The sequence below is a fragment of the Procambarus clarkii genome, unplaced genomic scaffold (genome assembly GCF_040958095.1).
Source record: "Procambarus clarkii isolate CNS0578487 unplaced genomic scaffold, FALCON_Pclarkii_2.0 HiC_scaffold_109, whole genome shotgun sequence".
Taxonomy (NCBI): Eukaryota; Metazoa; Arthropoda; class Malacostraca; order Decapoda; family Cambaridae; genus Procambarus; species Procambarus clarkii.
The window spans coordinates 272,804-290,894 of NW_027189142.1; the positions used below are offsets into that span (position 1 = coordinate 272,804).

Here is an 18,091-nt window from a genome sequence, read left to right on the forward strand (position 1 = left end):
GTGCTGGCTGGCGTTGCGATACAATAATGAACTTTTGCGCGAGGCGAGCTTTCCTTTTATATCCCGCTCGCGACTCAGCTCAGAGCGGGTCGCGTGGCGGAGCGCGCTGATTGGTCAGTGGCGGGCTCCCTTGATCCTGAGCGGGGTATATAACACGAAGCTCGATCTGCGGGGCGGCATAAAACACCACAAACCCACAACAGCAGCAGCAATTGTCAGGACGCGGCAAGGGAGGCAAAGTGAAGGGCAAGTCAAAGTCTCGCTCCAGCAGGGCCGGACTTCAGTTCCCCGTGGGCAGAATTCACCGTCTGCTGCGTAAGGGCAACTACGCCGAACGCGTCGGTGCTGGCGCTCCTGTCTACCTGGCAGCCGTCATGGAATACCTCGCTGCCGAAGTTCTGGAGCTCGCCGGTAACGCCGCACGTGACAACAAGAAGACCCGTATCATCCCACGTCACTTGCAGTTGGCCATCCGCAACGACGAAGAAACTCAACAAACTTCTGTCTGGCGTAACCATTGCACAGGGAGGTGTTCTTCCAAACATTCAGGCAGTTCTTTTGCCAAAGAAGACAGAGAAGAAGTAAGCACTTCTGCCACCCACCACGACAAATACCATAACCAGGCTCCATCCGGAGCCACACACACTTTAATAGAGAGATTCAAGTAGACAATCAACTTTCAAACATTAATAATAACATTTATATTGATTTCATTTGGAATGTGTACATAACAAACAAACAAACAAAACAAAATTATAGGGGATATTCAGCATCACTTGGAATATTAACCAATCATATAAATCCAATATATATTTTATATTTTACTTTAAGCGAGGAATTCATATTCTATTAATTTTTAATCATACAAATGAACAAAAGCAATTCTTCACTAGACGTAATGAATGAATAAATGATCAAGGTTTTAATGTGTTTCATGAATAATATATATATATATATATATATATATATACTATATATATATATATATATATATATAATATATATATATATATATATATATATATATATTAATACTTGTGAACCAGAATATGTTTGAGCAGCAGCGATCGTGCCTGCCATTGGCCGAAGTGCAACAATTCAAATAATTTAAAGGGCCTGCTCGGGTATATAAGAGAGGCTGGGAGACTGGGGCCGGTGGTGGGTGATGGGTGATGAGTGATGGTGTGGTGTGGTATGGTGTTGTTAAGAGTTGATTTACGGCCAGCCAGCCAGCTGCAGCCAAGGCAGGGCAGGGCAGGGCAAGCAAGGCAAGGCAAGGCAAGGCAAGGCAAGGCAATAACAGAACAGGACAGGACAGGACAGGCAAGGCAAGGCAAGGCAAGGCAAGGCAAGCAGGCGGGCGGCGGGCGGGCGGGCGGGCGGGCGGGCGGCCAGCCAGCCAGCCAGCCAGGCAGGCCAGGCAGGCAGGCAGGCAGGCAGGCAGGCAGGCAGGCAGGCAGGCAGGCAGGCAGCCAGCAGGCAGCCAGGCAAGCCAGCCAGCCAGGCAGCCAGCCAGCCAGCCAGCCAGCCAGCCAGCAACTCCCACTTTGTATTTATATGCATTCAATTATATTCAAACATTATATATGTTAAGGGCCTAGTTTTAGTGTTTATTTTAAAAATGACAAACATCGAGTCGTTTTTACCAGTCCTTTAGCGTTAACAGTGATGCATTTTAAAACTGAACAGAAATCACCTTTTCTGGATATATCAAATATCGAATCCGCTTAATGTGCCTACAATTCAATCATCAAAAATACATAATTTACATCATGCCTTTTCATAGAACAGACAATAAGATTTGAGACAATAAGAACTTTACTTTTATAACTAAAGTTGCACAATTATACCAACTCTATGGTGGCTGGGTGGTAAGGTGTGTGGCTGGTGTTTTGGAAGTCGCGAGTTCAAACGACCCAATGGGAGTACTTTTTTTTTTTGCCCATACAATCTTCCTAATACTATTATGTAGGTGTGTGTGTGTGTGTGGTTTTTATTCATTCTTTGGTTTTATAGATGACATACATATTGACTCCTTTTACCGGTCCTTAATTAGGCTCTGGGGAAGCAATGGTGGTGGTGCATTTAAAACTAAACCAAAAATCACCAGTTCTGGACGCGTCAAATATCATATCCGCTTAATGTGTCTACAACCTAATTACTTAAAACTACACTATTTAATTCATTCATATCATGTGCATATTGGTCATTATGCTCATACAACGACATCAAAATTTATTTTCATTATTAGAATCATACATTTCATCAAGTAATACAGATACAAAGAGATTTTCTTTCTGAGAAGACCGTTAGTATTGGCTGGCTGGCAGGCAGGCAGGCATTTGAGGGTTATTATTTCGCCTGTTGATTGGGGGAGGGTTGATGTGTTAGGGGTTTTCGGTTAGGTGTGGTGGTGGTGATTGGTGGTGATTGGTGGTGATGGTGGTGGTGGTGATTGGTGGTGAGTAGTGGTGGTAGTGGTGGTGGTGGTGGTGGTGGTGGTGGTGGTAGTAGGTTGGGAGGGGGGGGGGGGGGGGGGAAGGGGACTGATGGTCTGTGGATTCCTTCTCCGTTACCCCTTACATATAAGCAAAAACATGCCTTCCTGTGGGTTATAGAAACATTAACACAAATTATATCAGTAACTGATATTGTAGCCTTTTAAACAGAAAAGATTTTGTACATACAAATACTTTTTAAATTATCATTTATTTGTGGAAATGGCATTTACGTCATTAAATTGATACCTCAGCATCAAGCTTGTGTCCTGCAGCTGGGTCCAGTGGTAAAGTGTATATAAGTGATGCGTATTCCTTGGAGTTGCGAGTTTCAAACCCGGATTAAGCTATATATATATATATATATATATATATATATATATATATATATATATATATATATATATATATATAATATATATATAAAACAACATGTTTTGTTTTGGTTGTTTGTTTTTGTATAAAGCCTCACACACTATATTAAGCGAGTTTGTTTTTTAAACATGACATACATATTAATTCATTTTACCAGGCCTTATTCCACACAACTCCGTGAATTTCCCGTGGAGCCAGCCATTCAAACAAAAACAAACGAAACAAAACAAAACAAAACAAAAAACATTATTGCCAACAGCATTTGGTGTTCCCAGGCGGTCACCCATCCAAGTACTAACCAAACCCAACGTTGCTTAACTTCGCTGATCGGACGAGAAGCGGTGTTCTCAACGTGGTTATGGCCGTTGGCATGAGACTGCCTACACATTGTGGCTAATAACCAACTCTTTTTAGTCATCACGGCAGGATACGGACCTTCTTGTGGTGTCTTAATGGTAATTGTATCCTAACATATTTTTGTCTCCTTGGCATGGATATTTAACATCGTTTATTCAGTCTTGGGTTTATGTTCTTTCGCCATTTACAGACATTTTACATCTACCTACTTCCTCAGCCTGCCCTGCCAATTTCTAATGAATTTGTGGATTTTCTTTTGTAATACATACATGTGTGTGCTCATCTGCTCTTCAGTTTTTATGATATTTGTCTCATCTGTCCTGCTTTATGATACTTTTACAAAGAACATGAACAAATGCTTCTATTTTAGAGAAGATATGGGATCCAGGTTTCGGAGCCGTAAAACCAACCGTTGTGATTGGTGGACGAGTTGCCAGGTTGCAGCTTCTGTACCGTGCCGGCACATAAATAGGTTCGGCTCAAGCGGCGGCAGCATCATTCCCCCGTGACTGTCTGAGCGTCTCTCATCACCTTGGTTATCTCATCATCATCATGGTAGAAGCAAAGCCTACCAAGAAGGCTGCGGCTGCTGCTGTGGTGGCCACCACCAGGAAACCTCGCGTCCAGGTTGCTCACCCGAAAACTAGTCAAATGGTTCTAGCCGCGGTCGCAGCACTCAAAGACCGTAAGGGCTCGTCTCTACAAGCAATCAAGAAGTACGTTGTTGCCAACAACAAAGTCGGGCTGCCAAGATCGCCATTTACATCCGAAGATTTCTCAAGAAAGCAGTGGCTGACGGCATTCTTGTTCAGACCAAGGGAAGTGGAGCTAGTGGATCATTCAAGCTGGCCGTAGCAGAGAAGAGGGCCGTTCTAACTCCCAAGAAAGCCACCACAACCAAGAAACCATCTACAGCAGCAAAGAAGGCCGTGGTAACTCCCAAGAAAGCCGCCACAAGCAACAAACCACCTACAGCCTTGAAAAAGAAGCAGCAGCAGCAGCTTGTTGTTGGGAACAAAAGCCCAAAATAAAGAGAGCTTCAAAAATCTCCCAAACCACCCAAGGCAAAGAAAGCTGTCAAGAAAACAACAAAGGCAAAATAAACGATGACATGCAAGCAGCATGAATACACATGACAATAAACATCCAGGCCTCCCCCCTCAGTGGAGGGGCCTCATATGATTCCAAAAAGAGTTTAGTTTTGTAGACAAATAAATCATTACTTTTGGGGTAGATTTACTCTGTATATTATATATATATATATATATATATATATATATATATAATATATATATATATATATATATATATATATATATATATAATATATATTATATATACACATGGGTGAGGTGATATGGTACCAAAGTTTTGGGTAAGGTGATTGACATTTACACAAGATAAAACACGAACCAATGGAATAAAAACATAAGAATGGAAGTAACTGCAGAAGGCCTATTGGCCCATAACACAAGCACTTCCTCTTGATGCTTCTATATTGGTTCGGAGTCTTGAAGCTATAATATATATATATATATATATAATATATTATATATATATATATATATATATATATATATATAATATATATATATATAATATATTATATAGTAATATATAATATATATATATATATATATATATATATATATATATATATATATATATATATATATATATATATATATATATGCACACAAAACTAAATAGTCTTGTTAGACAAATTGCCCCTATTAGAGGCAAGTTGACTCACAAGCCGAATGACTGCAATTGTTTTGAATTTGAGTTAAATCTAACATAGAAATGTAATCAAACCTAACCTAACCTATGCTAACCCAAGCTAAGCTAACCTAACCTAACCTAAGCTAACCCAAGCTAAGCTAAGCTAACCTAACCTAACCTAACCTAACCTAAGCTAACCTAACCTAACCTAACCTAACCTAACCTAACCTAACCCAGCAATTCATGATCTTAATATAATACTGTTAATTGGATAAACCAATTTGGAAAGAAATGTTCGAAAATAACAAAATTAACTGTGCTTGTTAGGAAAATTGGGCCTTGCATACTTGTCCCAATAGTGTGGTTCTCGCTTTTAGGTACGACATAAACGTATACCTAAGTTGAGAGAGAAAAGATTCGCACTCAAACATGCATATCGATTGCCAGTCCTGAATTCTGGGTAGATATTCGTGTCCTCCCTTTTCATTTACCATCATTTGGATACTATCAAAACAGCTCTGAGAAGGATAAATGAATAAAACGGGTAGCTCACTCATGTAAAAGGAAGAGTTGGGAAAGATCTCTCTCTCTCTCTCTCTCTCTCTCTCCCCCCTCACCCCCCCACCAATGATCCTGCTCTGCTAGTATATAACGTAACAAACCTTCCCCCCCCCCCCCCTCCCTCCCCAATCAGAGTCCCTTTAAGCATGCGAGGATAAAAAATAGATTTCATAAGACCCAATGTGCTAGCTGATATCAAAACAATTTATGTTATCGTCTATTAAGCCCTTCAGTAAAAAAGTATAGGGACCTAATTAGGTCCGTTTTGAGGTGGTGGTGGGTGGAATCGATGGATTAGCCAAGCTCTTATCCGCCGAATCCGTAGAGGGTACGACCCTGGCGCTTCAGAGCGTACACCACGTCCATAGCAGTGACGGTCTTCCTCTTGGCGTGTTCCGTGTAGGTTACAGCATCACGGATGACGTTCTCGAGGAACACCTTCAGGACGCCACGGGTCTCTTCGTAGATGAGACCCGAAATACGCTTCACGCCGCCACGACGAGCTAAGCGACGAATAGCGGGCTTGGTGATGCCCTGGATGTTGTCACGTAGCACCTTACGATGACGCTTGGCGCCACCCTTTCCGAGTCCCTTGCCTCCCTTGCCGCGTCCAGTCATGGTGTTGAAGTTGTGTGAATCGAATTGACGAATGCCCGCACGATTTCCCGACTATATCCCATCAAGCGGACGTACTAGTAGCATTGCAACTCCTGCCTGCCCTTACTTTACGCTTGTGGTCGAGTAGACACGGCTTTCTCACAACGCTTTCAAAACTGCAGTTGCCTACTCGTCTGTTTCACGTCCCTGTGAAATGACTTTTGCACAAATCCAAAAATAGAGCAAAATCAGCGATAATAGTGATTGAGGTGAGCCGCCTGTTGGCTGCAGCCAGAGGAAGGAGGGGAGGGGCAAACGGGGTGACGTAGGCGAGTCGAGCAGCCAATGGCGCTCGAGCAAGCGCCTCGAGACGGCGTATATAAGCAAAAATTTTTCGGCGCCGGCCATCACAAACCACAGTTGTTCACCATGGCTCGCCACCAAGCAGACTGCTCGCAAGTCCACGGGAGGCAAGGCTCCTCGTAAGCAGCTGGCCACCAAGGCAGCACGCAAGTCTGCTCCTGCCACAGGGGGTGTGAAGAAGCCTCACCGTTACAGGCCCGGAACGGTTCGCCCTGCGTGAGATCCGTCGTTACCAGAAGAGCACCGAGTTGCTCATCAGGAAACTTCCCTTCCAGCGTCTGGTGCGCGAGATTGCCAGGACTTCAAGGACCGATCTTCGCTTCCAGTCGTCTGCCGTCATGGCTTTACAGGAGGCATCCGAGGCTTACCTGGTCGGTCTCTTCGAGGACACTAACCTCTGTGCCATCCACGCCAAGCGTGTCACCATCATGCCAAAGGACATTCAGCTTGCTCGCCGTATCCGTGGAGAGCGTGCATAAGCTAAATCGACCACCCTAGTATACACCAAACTCGGCCCTTCTCAGGGCCCAAAATATCCTTCTAAGGAGATTTCAGACATTCCTAGCATAATTTAGGTGTCATACATACATGTGATATCAATAAATCAAGTCATTTGTAGTACAACCTGTTCTCTTACAAACAAAACGCCGTCGCTTTTCACTCTATGCACTGTCAAGGATCACCCCCCCCCCCCCCCCCCCCCAAAATAAAATTGTCATACTGTACTAGAAATAAAAGCAGCTTGTATAAGTGACATATACTGTCCAGTCCTGTTTTATTCTGTTTCGGTCCTCTGGCTTTAATCTGTTAAGTTAGGAGATGACATTTTAAATTAACCGTTTTCTTGACATTTTCAACCTAAGAGGGTGGCCTGCATAGTAATCCTAATGTGGAACATAACAATGAATCTCTAATCTCTAGAAAAAAGATACCGAGTGCTTATATGTGTTGAGAGAGAGAGAGAGAGACGAGAGAGAGAGAGGAGAGAGATGAGAGAGAGAGAGAGAGAGAGATGAGAGAGAGAGAAGAGAGAGAAGACGACAACACAGACAGACAGGACAGACAGACAGACAGACAGACAGACAGACCAGACAGAAGCAGGCAGGCAGGCAGGCAGACAGACAGACAGACAGACAGACAGACAGACAGACAGACAGACACTGAGAGAGAGAAAACACACACAGACAGTTTCATAAATATTCTCATTTTATAGCTATTTGCTTTCAGTGACAGAGGTTTTTGTTATAATAGTATGGTGTCTAACACTCACAATCTCTTTAGAAATTAAAGTGTGGCTCCAATGGAGCCGAGTTTGTTGGTTTGAGGCCAAGCCACCACCACAGGGCAGTAAGTAAGCCGTTTACTTGGAGGAGGTGTACTTGGTGACGGCCTTAGTGCCCTCAGAGACGGCGTGCTTGGCCAGTTCTCCGGGCAACAGGAGCCTTACAGCCGTCTGGATCTCCCGACTGGTAATGGTGGAACGCTTGTTGTAGTGGGCCAGGCGAGAAGCCTCGGCGGCGATGCGCTCGAAGATGTCGTTCACGAACGAGTTCATGATCGACATGGCTTGGAAGAGATACCAGTGTCGGGGTGGACCTGCTTCAGCACTTTGTAGATGTAGATGCTGTAGCTCTCCTTCCTCCTGCGCTTCTTTTTCTTATCGCCCTTGGCAATGGCCTTCTGGGCCTTTCCGGCCTTCTTGGCAGCCTTTCCAGATGCCTTGGGTGGCATGATGATGCTCGTGCTGGCTGGCGTTGCGATACAATAATGAACTTTAAGTACTGAACTTTTGCGCGAGGCGAGCTTTCCTTTTATATCCCGCTCGCGACTCAGCTCAGAGCGGGTCGCGTGGCGGAGCGCGCTGATTGGTCAGTGGCGGGCTCCCTTGATCCTGAGCGGGGTATATAACACGAAGCTCGATCTGCGGGGCGGCATAAAAGACACCAAACCCACAACAGCAGCAGCAATGTCAGGACGCGGCAAGGGAGGCAAAGTGAAGGGCAAGTCAAAGTCTCGCTCCAGCAGGGCCGGACTTCAGTTCCCCGTGGGCAGAATTCACCGTCTGCTGCGTAAGGGCAACTACGCCGAACGCGTCGGTGCTGGCGCTCCTGTCTACCTGGCAGCCGTCATGGAATACCTCGCTGCCGAAGTTCTGGAGCTCGCCGGTAACGCCGCACGTGACAACAAGAAGACCCGTATCATCCCACGTCACTTGCAGTTGGCCATCCGCAACGACGAAGAACTCAACAAACTTCTGTCTGGCGTAACATTGCACAGGGAGGTGTTCTTCCAAACATTCAGGCAGTTCTTTTGCCAAAGAAGACAGAGAAGAAGTAAGCACTTCTGCCACCCACCACGACAAATACCATAACCAGGCTCCATCCGGAGCCACACACACTTTAATAGAGAGATCAAGTAGACAATCAACTTTCAAACATTAATAATAACATTTATATTGATTTCATTTGGAATGTGTACATAACAAACAAACAAACAAAACAAAATTATAGGGGATATTCAGCATCACTTGGAATATTAACCAATCATATAAATCCAATATATATTTTATATTTTACTTTAAGCGAGGAATTCATATTCTATTAATTTTTAATCATACAAATGAACAAAAGCAATTCTTCACTAGACGTAATGAATGAATAAATGATCAAGGTTTTAATGTGTTTCATGAATATATATATATATATATATATATATATATATATATATATATATATATATATATATATAATATATATATATATATATATATATATATATATATATATATATATTAATACTTGTGAACCAGAATATGTTTGAGCAGCAGCGATCGTGCCTGCCATTGGCCGAAGTGCAACAATTCAAATAATTTTAAAGGGCCTGCTCGGGTATATAAGAGAGGCTGGGAGACTGGGGCCGGTGGTGGGTGATGGGTGATGAGTGATGGTGTGGTGTGGTATGGTGTTGTTAAGAGTTGATTTACGGCCAGCCAGCCAGCTGCAGCCAAGGCAGGGCAGGGCAGGGCAAGGCAAGGCAAGAAGGCAAGGCAAGGCAAGGCAATAACAGAACAGGACAGGACAGGACAGCAAGGCAAGGCAAGGCAAGGCAAGGCAAGCAGGCGGGCGGGCGGGCGGGCGGGCGGGGCGGGCGGGCGGCCAGCAGCCAGCCAGCCAGCCAGCCAGGCCAGGCAGGCAGGCAGGCAGGGCAGGCAGGCAGGCAGGCAGGCAGGCAGGCAGCCAGGCCAGGCAGGCCAGCCAGGCAGCCAGCCAGCCAGCCAGCCAGCCAGCCAGCCAGCAGCAGCCAGCCAGCCAGCCACTCCCACTTTGTATTTATATGCATTCAATTTATATTCAAACATTATATATGTTAAGGGCCTAGTTTTAGTGTTTATTTTAAAATGACAAACATCGAGTCGTTTTACCAGTCCTTTAGCGTTAACAGTGATGCATTTTAAAACTGAACAGAAATCACCTTTTCTGGATATATCAAATATCGAATCCGCTTAATGTGCCTACAATTCAATCATTCAAAAAATACATAATTTACATCATGCCTTTTCATAGAACAGACAATAAGATTTGAGACAATAAGAACTTTACTTTTATAACTAAAGTTGCACAATTATACCAACTCTATGGTGGCTGGGTGGTAAGGTGTGTGGCTGGTGTTTTTGGAAGTCGCGAGTTCAAACGACCCAATGGGAGTACTTTTTTTTTTTTTTTGCCATACAATCTTCCTAATACTATTATGTAGGTGTGTGTGTGTGTGTGTGTTTTTATTCATTCTTTGGTTTTATAGATGACATACATATTGACTCCTTTTACCGGTCCTTAATTAGGCTCTGGGGAAGCAATGGTGGTGGTGCATTTAAAACTAAACCAAAAATCACCAGTTCTGGACGCGTCAAATATCATATCCGCTTAATGTGTCTACAACCTAATTACTTAAAACTACACTATTTAATTCATTCATATCATGTGCATATTGGTCATTATGCTCATACAACCGACATCAAAATTTATTTTTCATTATTAGAATCATACATTTCATCAAGTAATACAGATACAAAGAGATTTTCTTTCTGAGAAGACCGTTAGTATTGGCTGGCTGGCAGGCAGGCAGGCATTTGAGGGTTATTATTTCGCCTGTTGATTGGGGGGAGGTGTTGATGTGTTAGGGGGTTTTCGGTTAGGTGTGGTGGTGGTGATTGGTGGTGATTGGTGGTGATTGGTGGTGGTGGTGAGTAGTGGTGGTGGTGGTGAGTAGTGGTGGTGGTGGTGGTGGTGGTAGTAGGTGGGAGGGGGGGGGGGGGGGAAGGGGACTGATGGTCTGTGGATTCCTTCTCCGTACCCCTTACATATAAGCAAAAACATGCCTTCCTGTGGGTATAGAAACATTAACACAAATTATATCAGTAACTGATATTGTAGCCTTTTTAAACAGAAAAGATTTGTACATACAAATACTTTTAAATTATCATTTATTGTGGAAATGGCATTTACGTCATTAAATTGATACCTCAGCATCAAGCTTGTGTCCTGCAGCTGTGGTCCAGTGGTAAAGTGTATATAAGTGATGCGTATTCTTGGAGTTGCGAGTTCAAACCCGGATTAAGCATATATATATATATATATATATATATATATATATATATCTATATATATATAATTATATATATATATATATAATATATATATAAACAACATGTTTTGTTTTGGTTGTTTGTTTTTGTATAAAGCCTCACACACTCTATTATAGCGAGTTGTTTTAAACATGACATACATATTAATTCATTTTACCAGGCCTTATTCCACACAACTCCGTGAATTTCCCGTGGAGCCAGCCATTCAAACAAAAACAAACGAAACAAAACAAAACAAAACAAAACACATTATTGCCAACAGCATTTGGTGTTCCCAGGCGGTCACCCATCCAAGTACTAACCAAACCCAACGTCGCTTAACTTCGCTGATCGGACGAGAAGCGGTGTTCTCAACGTGGTATGGCCGTTGGCATGAGACTGCCTACACATTGTGGCTAATAACCAACTCTTTTTAGTCATCACGGCAGGATACGGACCTTCTTGTGGTGTCTTAATGGTAATTGTATCCTAACATATTTTTGTCTCCTTGGCATGGATATTTAACATCGTTTATTCAGTCTTGGGTTATGTTCTTTTCGCCATTTACAGACATTTTACATCTACCTACTTCCTCAGCCTGCCCTGCCAATTTCTAATGAATTTGTGGATTTTCTTTTGTAATACATACATGTGTGTGCTCATCTGCTCTTCAGTTTTTATGATATTTGTCTCATCTGTCCTGCTTTATGATACTTTTACAAAGAACATGAACAAATGCTTCTATTTTAGAGAAGATATGGGATCCAGGTTTCGGAGCCGTAAAACCAACGTTGTGATTGGTGGACGAGTTGCCAGGTTGCAGCTTCTGTACCGTGCCGGCACATAAATAGGTTCGGCTCAAGCGGCGGCAGCATCATTCCCCCGTGACTGTCTGAGCGTCTCTCATCACCTTGGTTATCTCATCATCATCATGGTAGAAGCAAAGCCTACCAAGAAGGCTGCGGCTGCTGCTGTGGTGGCCACCACCAGGAAACCTCGCGTCCAGGTTGCTCACCCGAAAACTAGTCAAATGGTTCTAGCCGCGGTCGCAGCACTCAAAGACCGTAAGGGCTCGTCTCTACAAGCAATCAAGAAGTACGTTGTTGCCAACAACAAAGTCGAGGCTGCCAAGATCGCCATTTACATCCGAAGATTTCTCAAGAAAGCAGTGGCTGACGGCATTCTTGTTCAGACCAAGGGAAGTGGAGCTAGTGGATCATTCAAGCTGGCCGTAGCAGAGAAGAGGGCCCGTTCTAACTCCCAAGAAAGCCACCACAACCAAGAAACCATCTACAGCAGCAAAGAAGGCCGTGGTAACTCCCAAGAAAGCCGCCACAAGCAACAAACCACCTACAGCCTTGAAAAGAAGCAGCAGCAGCAGCAGCTTGTTGTTGGGAACAAAAAGCCCAAAATAAAGAGAGCTTCAAAATCTCCCAAACCACCCAAGGCAAAGAAAGCTGTCAAGAAAACAACAAAGGCAAAATAAACGACGACATGCAAGCAGCATGAATACACATGACAATAAACATCCAGGCCTCCCCCCTCAGTGGAGGGGCCTCATATGATTCCAAAAAGAGTTTAGTTTTGTAGACAAATAAATCATTACTTTTGGGGTAGATTTACTCTGTATATATATATATATATATATATATATATATATATATATATATATTATATATATATATATATATATATATATATATATATATATATATATACACACATACATGGGTGAGGTGATATGGTACCAAAGTTTTTGGTGAGGTGATTGACATTTACACAAGATAAAACACGAACCAATGGGAATAAAAACATAAGAATGGAAGTAACTGCAGAAGGCCTATTGGCCCATAACACAAGCACTTCCTCTTGATGCTTCTATATTGGTTCGGAGTCTTGAAGCTATAATATATATATATATATATATATATATATATATATATATATATATATATATATATATTATATATATATATATATATATATATATATGCACACAAAACTAAATAGTCTTGTAGACAAATTGCCCCTATTAGAGGCAAGTCTGACTAACAAGCCGAATGACTGCAATTGTTTGAATTTGAGTTAAATCTAACATAGAAATGTAATCAAACCTAACCTAACCTATGCTAACCCAAGCTAAGCTAACCTAACCTAACCTAAGCTAAACCCAAGCTAAGCTAAGCTAACCCTAACCTAAACCTAACCTAACCTAAGCTAACCTAAACCTAAACCTAACCTAACCTAACCTAACTAACCCAGCAATTCATGATCTTAATATAATACTGTTAATTGGATAAACCAATTTGAAAGAAATGTTCGAAAATAACAAAATTAACTGTGCTTGTTAGGAAAATTGGGCCCTTGCATACTTGTCCCAATAGTGTGGTTCTCGCTTTTTAGGTACGACATAAACGTAACCTAAGTTGAGAGAGAAAAGATTCGCACTCAAACATGCATATCGATTGCCAGTCCTGAATTTCTGGGTAGATATTCGTGTCCTCCCTTTTCATTTACCAATCATTTGGATACTATCAAAACAGCTCTGAGAAGGATAAAATGAATAAACGGGTAGCTCACTCATGTAAAAAGGAAGAGTTGGAAAGATCTCTCTCTCTCTCTCTCTCTCTCTCCCCCTCACCCCCACCAATGATCCTGCTCTGCTAGTATATAACGTAACAAACCTTCCCCCCCCCCCTCCCTCCCCCAATCAGAGTCCCTTTAAGCATGCGAGGATAAAAAATAGATTTCATAAGACCCAATGTGCTAGCTGATATCAAAACAATTATGTTATCGTCTATTAAGCCCTTCAGTAAAAAAGTATAGGGACCTAATTAGGTCCCGTTTTGAGGTGGTGGTGGGTGGAATCGATGGATTAGCCAAGCTCTTATCCGCCGAATCCGTAAGAGGGTACGACCCTGGCGCTTCAGAGCGTACACCACGTCCATAGCAGTGGACGGTCTTCCTCTTGGCGTGTTCCGTGTAGGTTACAGCATCACGGATGACGTTCTCGAGGAACACCTTCAGGACGCCACGGGTCTCTTCGTAGATGAGACCCGAAATACGCTTCACGCCGCCACGACGAGCTAAGCGACGAATAGCGGGCTTGGTGATGCCCTGGATGTTGTCACGTAGCACCTTACGATGACGCTTGGCGCCACCCTTTCGAGTCCCTTGCCTCCCTTGCCGCGTCCAGTCATGGTGTTGAAGTTGTGTGAATCGAATTGACGAATGCCCGCACGATTTCCCGACTATATCCCATCAAGCGGACGTACTAGTAGCATTGCAACTCCTGCCTGCCCTTACTTTACGCTTGTGGTCGAGTAGACACGGCTTTCTCACAACGCTTTCAAAACTGCAGTTGCCTACTCGTCTGTTTCACGTCCCTGTGAAATGACTTTTGCACAATCCAAAAAATAGAGCAAAATCAGCGATAATAGTGATTGAGGTGAGCCGCCTGTTGGCTGCAGCCAGAGGAAGGAGGGGAGGGGCAACGGGGTGACGTAGGCGAGTCGAGCAGCCAATGGCGCTCGAGCAAGCGCCTCGAGACGGCGTATATAAGCAAAATTTTTCGGCGCCGGCCATCACAAACCACAGTTGTTCACCATGGCTCGCACCAAGCAGACTGCTCGCAAGTCCACGGGAGGCAAGGCTCCTCGTAAGCAGCTGGCCACCAAGGCAGCACGCAAGTCTGCCTCCTGCCACAGGGGGTGTGAAGAAGCCTCACCGTTACAGGCCCGGAACGGTCGCCCTGCGTGAGATCCGTCGTTACCAGAAGAGCACCGAGTTGCTCATCAGGAAACTTCCCTTCCAGCGTCTGGTGCGCGAGATTGCCCAGGACTTCAAGACCGATCTTCGCTTCCAGTCGTCTGCCGTCATGGCTTTACAGGAGGCATCCGAGGCTTACCTGGTCGGTCTCTTCGAGGACACTAACCTCTGTGCCATCCACGCCAAGCGTGTCACCATCATGCCACAGGACATTCAGCTTGCTCGCCGTATCCGTGGAGAGCGTGCATAAGCTAAATCGACCACCCTAGTATACACCAAACTCGGCCCTTCTCAGGGCCAAAATATCCTTCTAAGGAGATTTCAGACATTCCTAGCATAATTTAGGTGTCATACATACATGTGATATCAATAAATCAAGTCATTTGTAGTACAACCTGTTCTCTTACAACAAAACGCCGTCGCTTTTCACTCTTATGCACTGTCAAGGATCACCCCCCCCCCCCCCCCCAAATAAAAATTGTCATACTGTACTAGAAATAAAAGCAGCTTGTATAAGTGACATATACTGTCCAGTCCTGTTTTATTCTGTTTTCGGTCCTCTGGCTTAATCTGTTAAGTTAGGAGATGACATTTTAAATTAACCGTTTTCTTGACATTTTCAAACCTAAGAGGGTGGCCTGCATAGTAATCCTAATGTGGAACATAACAATGAATCTCTAATCTCTAGAAAAAGATACCGAGTGCTTATATGTGTTGAGAGAGAGAGAGAGAGAGAGAGAGAGAGAGGAGAGAGAGAGAGAGAGAGAGAGAGAGAGAGAGAGAGAGAGAGAGAGACAAGACAGACAGAACAGACAGACAGACAGACAGACAGACAGACAGACAGACAACAGACAGGACAGACAGACAGGACAGGACAGACAGGCAGGCAGGCAGGCAGACAGACAGACAGACAGACAGACAGACAGACAGACAGACACTGAGAGAGAGAAACACACACAGACAGTTTCATAAATATTTCTCATTTTATAGCTATTTGCTTTCAGTGACAGAGGTTTTTGTTATAATAGTATTGGTGTCTAACACTCACAATCTCTTTAGAAATTAAAGTGTGGCTCCAATGGAGCCGAGTTTGTTGGTTTGAGGCCAAGCCACCACCACAGGGCAGTAAGTAAGCCGTTTACTTGGAGGAGGTGTACTTGGTGACGGCCTTAGTGCCCTCAGAGACGGCGTGCTTGGCCAGTTCTCCGGGCAACAGGAGCCCTTACAGCGTCTGGATCTCCCGACTGGTAATGGTGGAACGCTTGTTGTAGTGGGCCAGGCGAGAAGCCTCGGCGGCGATGCGCTCGAAGATGTCGTTCACGAACGAGTTCATGATCGACATGGCTTTGGAAGAGATACCAGTGTCGGGGTGGACCTGCTTCAGCACTTTGTAGATGTAGATGCTGTAGCTCTCCTTCCTCCTGCGCTTCTTTTCTTATCGCCCTTGGCAATGGCCTTCTGGGCCTTTCCGGCCTTCTTGGCAGCCTTTCCAGATGCCTTGGGTGGCATGATGATGCTCGTGCTGGCTGGCGTTGCGATACAATAATGAACTTTTGCGCGAGGCGAGCTTTCCTTTTATATCCCGCTCGCGACTCAGCTCAGAGCGGGTCGCGTGGCGGAGCGCGCTGATTGGTCAGTGGCGGGCTCCCTTGATCCTGAGCGGGGTATATAACACGAAGCTCGATCTGCGGGGCGGCATAAAACACCACAAACCCACAACAGCAGCAGCAATGTCAGGACGCGGCAAGGGAGGCAAAGTGAAGGGCAAGTCAAAGTCTCGCTCCAGCAGGGCCGGACTTCAGTTCCCCGTGGGCAGAATTCACCGTCTGCTGCGTAAGGGCAACTACGCCGAACGCGTCGGTGCTGGCGCTCCTGTCTACCTGGCAGCCGTCATGGAATACCTCGCTGCCGAAGTTCTGGAGCTCGCCGGTAACGCCGCACGTGACAACAAGAAGACCCGTATCATCCCACGTCACTTGCAGTTGGCCATCCGCAACGACGAAGAACTCAACAAACTTCTGTCTGCGTAACCATTGCACAGGGAGGTGTTCTTCCAAACATTCAGGCAGTTCTTTTGCCAAAGAAGACAGAGAAGAAGTAAGCACTTCTGCCACCCACCACGACAAATACCATAACCAGGCTCCATCCGGAGCCACACACACTTTAATAGAGAGATTCAAGTAGACAATCAACTTTCAAACATTAATAATAACATTTATATGATTTCATTTGGAATGTGTACATAACAAACAAACAAACAAAACAAAATTATAGGGGATATTCAGCATCACTTGGAATATTAACCAATCATATAAATCCAATATATATTTTATATTTTACTTTAAGCGAGGAATTCATATTCTATTAATTTTTAATCATACAAATGAACAAAAGCAATTCTTCACTAGACGTAATGAATGAATAATGATCAAGGTTTTAATGTGTTTCATGAATATATATATATATATATATATATATATATATATATATATATATATATATATATATATATATATATATATATATATATATAATATATATATATATATAATACTTGTGAACCAGAATATGTTTGAGCAGCAGCGATCGTGCCTGCCATTGGCCGAAGTGCAACAATTCAAATAATTTAAAGGGCCCTGCTCGGGTATATAAGAGAGGCTGGGAGACTGGGGCCGGTGGTGGGTGATGGGTGATGAGTGATGGTGTGGTGTGGTATGGTGTTGTTAAGAGTTGATTTACGGCCAGCCAGCCAGCTGCAGCCAAGGCAGGGCAGGGCAGGCAAGGCAAGGCAAGGCAAGGCAAGGCAAGGCAATAACAGGAACAGGACAGGACAAGGACAGGCAAGGCAAGGCAAGGCAAGGCAAGGCAAGCAGGCGGGCGGGCGGGCGGGCGGGCGGGCGGGCGGGCGGGCGGCCAGCCAGGCCAGCCAGCCAGCAGCCAGGCAGCCAGCCAGCCAGCAGGCAGGCAGGCAGGCAGGCAGGCAGGCAGGCAGGCAGGCAGGCAGGCAGCCAGGCAGCCAGCCAGGCAGCCAGCCAGCCAGCCAGCCAGCCAGCCAGGCAGCAGCCAGCCAGCCAGCCAGCCACTCCCACTTTGTATTTATATGCATTCAATTTATATTCAAACATTATATATGTTAAGGGCCCTAGTTTTAGTGTTTATTTTAAAAATGACAAACATCGAGTCGTTTTACCAGTCCTTTAGCGTTAACAGTGATGCATTTTAAAACTGA

The 18,091-nt window shown here is 44.3% G+C and overlaps 2 non-coding genes across 2 annotated transcripts; both read right to left on the reverse strand.

The window, feature by feature from the left end:
* Positions 1-3,123: 3,123 nt before the first annotated feature.
* Positions 3,124-3,243, reverse strand: LOC138360369 (5S ribosomal RNA). The gene has a single exon (XR_011226317.1). It is a non-coding gene; the product is annotated as a 5S ribosomal RNA (ribosomal RNA).
* An 8,125-nt stretch (positions 3,244-11,368) lies between these two features.
* LOC138360365 (5S ribosomal RNA) lies at positions 11,369-11,487 on the reverse strand. The gene has a single exon (XR_011226313.1). It is a non-coding gene; the product is annotated as a 5S ribosomal RNA (ribosomal RNA).
* Between the last annotated feature and the right edge of the window lie 6,604 nt (positions 11,488-18,091).